The sequence below is a fragment of the Peromyscus leucopus genome, chromosome 17, assembly GCF_004664715.2.
Source record: "Peromyscus leucopus breed LL Stock chromosome 17, UCI_PerLeu_2.1, whole genome shotgun sequence".
Taxonomy (NCBI): Eukaryota; Metazoa; Chordata; class Mammalia; order Rodentia; family Cricetidae; genus Peromyscus; species Peromyscus leucopus.
The window spans coordinates 51844099-51846993 of record NC_051077.1 but is presented as its reverse complement, the minus strand read 5'-3'; positions in this window follow the sequence as shown (position 1 = coordinate 51846993).

Sequence of the window (2895 nt, the reverse complement as noted above, 5' to 3'; positions counted from 1 at the left end):
ATGAATGCCAAAATGGTATAGGCCAGATATGCCTTAGGAATGTCGTATATTTCCAGGAAGATGTCATTCATCATACAGGCAAAAAGGTTTTTAAATTCTTGTGAGGTAATGTTGTCGGCCATATTACATGAATTACTCAAAAATTGTTAGTCAATTTTAAGGTATAAAATTATCAAGTACCTTTACTTGAAACAATATGCTTACCTTTCGTGGTTTTGGGGGCATGTAGTAGCACTTTTCAGGCAGCAGGTGGCGTTGGTACAGCTCCAAAACAGGGCCTGATGGCAATCTTGGCTAGAGTCAGAGATGGCAGAAATTGGAGCCAGCACTCACCTGCCTCTTTTCCTGGTCTCGGGGCTAAGCTAGAAACCTGAGATCAGACTAGCTTCTCCCTTTTTCGGGAATGGAACCGTGTAGGTGTTCCCTGGTTATATGGAACTTTGTAGGTGGGTTTAGGTACCCACCAGATAGGGAGGAGAGGGCGAGAGCTGCCCAGGCCTTTGGAATTTGCCCGATGTTGGGCACCAAATATTGGTGAAATTATTATGGCCACTACACATAGTTAAAAGGATATTTATTTAATGATGTAACTCACAAATTAAGTGGTAGGTAGGACACAGGGTCTGGGAAAGGTGTATCGCAGTCCAGCAGTGTTCTCTGGAGCTCTGCCTGGTCAACCTCCACCACTCAGGGTCCCGGCCCAGAGAGCGCACAGAGAGTGCACTGGCCCATCCAGCTCTCGGGTCTCCAGGCACCTCCTCTGGCCCCACCTCATAGGCGTGACAGTTGCCAGAGTCTCAATGGGGGTTGGAACTTCCAGATCCAACCTGAAATGGCTACCCACTACACTACCTATACCTTTGCATTTTCACTTTTCAAAATAATGTCTACATAATTATTAAAATTTGACAATAAACATACTATACTTTATTCTTTGTTTAAAATGTGTCTACACAACTAGGCTGTCCCTTACACTTTCACTACGCAGTAATATAGGAGAATGTCTTTGAGAATCATTTCATAGTAGCAGAATGCTTGAGAAAAATGCATGCTGCAGTTACATGGTAGTACTTCAGTTCCTTTCTCTAGAAGGTAGTTTTTGCAAATTGAGGTAATAAATTTCTAGAAGATTGAGCTATTCATACATGTAGACAATGGGCGTTAAGCTGGTTGTCAAGATAATGTGATGAAATTTGCAGGCAAAGGAGTGTTTTATTCTTATACAGCAAGAAGAAATGTCCTTTCTCCGAGAAGGGCAACCTGACTGCTTTAGCCTGTGGTGATATTAGGCAGGGTTTTCTGAAACAACAGAGAACAGAGAATATTTGTATATTTCAAAAAACATTGACTGATTATGTTTGTCTTGGCAAAGGTGGCTGTGTAGTCTTTGTCAATATTCATGGTCAAGAGTCTGAGGACCTACATCTACTTAGACAACCCCATCTTCACTCATCCTGATCAATGTCCTACAATCATTAATCATATGATATTTATTGTGGTAGTTAATCTATACTGTTAAGTTGATAGGATCTAGAATCTATAGGAAAAAAGTCTGTATGTGTCTTGAGGGTGTTTCCAGAAATGACTCCTCTGAGTTTGTAGTATGTTCCTACAAGTGAACCAAATATGAAGACATGTGAGGAAAAATCAATGCGAGCTTCCAACATTTCTGCAGTTGATTTTTGGTTAGTATGTGTCTCAATACCTATTGCTGTTGCTCCTTCAATCATTAACTGGCATAAGAATTTTAAGTTCTTTAGTCATTCTCTAACACTGAATATCATGAATTTTGAGGACTCTCCAGGTTTAGTGCCAGATAAAGATTTCTCACGCTAGTTTTGTTTTCTAATTGGATATAGGCCCTCAGACTCTTGACTATGACCATTGCCAAAGACTACACAGCCACATTTCTCTGAGCAAACCTAGTCAGTCAATTTTTGTCATATATGTACATTCTTGGTTTTCTTTTGTTCTAGAAAACCTTGTGTAAAATCACCGTGGGCTAATACTGTCAGCTGTCCCTATCAGAGAATGATATGAGGTGGGGCCAGAGGAGGTGCCTGGAGACTGGAGAGCTGCATGGGCCAGTGCTCTCTCTGTGTGCTCTCTGGGCCAGGACCCTGAGTGGTGGAGGTGGACCGAGCAGAGCTCCAGAGAACACTGCTGGACTTTCTGTATAGGAATGAAACACTAATTTCTCAGAAAATTTTATGATACTATATTTTTAACAGCTGAGTAATACTCCTTTGTGTAAGTGCACCACATTTTATTTATCAATTCCTGGTTGAGACATCTAGGTTGTTTTCAGTTTCTTCTTATGTCTAATAAAGCTGCTAAGAATATAGTAGAGCAAGTATCTTTGTGGGAGGATGAAGTGTCCTTTGGGTATATTTTTAGGAGTGGTATAGCTGAGTCTTGAGGTAGATTGGTTCCCAATTTTCTGAGGTGTCTCCATAGTGATTTTCACAGTGGCTGTACTGTGGGAGCCCGTTCTGGGGTTCCTCGTGGCTTTACCCAGCAGGTCGGAATAGAGGATGATCAGGACCACGGGCCTGAGTGCAGGTGTCTGAGATGGTCTGCACTTGGCTGTGCTGGGGGAGGAGGTCTTTTGCTCCACCCCTTGGCGTCTTTATAAAAACCCTGGGCCAGAGATAGTCGGGGCCCGTTGGAATAGGTTGCAGGCCCTCTCGAGGCTATCCTTTATTTTCTATCTGTTTATCTCTGCGATATTCTCTGCTATAAATCATTCTATCTAATATTTCCTGCTGATCGCACTCAAGAAAACTCTGGGAAGCTGTGGGGGTGGTGGGTAAACGCCCCACACTGTACATATTTGTACTTCCAAGCAATGTAAGAGTGTTCCCCTTGCACACCATCAGCAGTATGAGCTGTCAC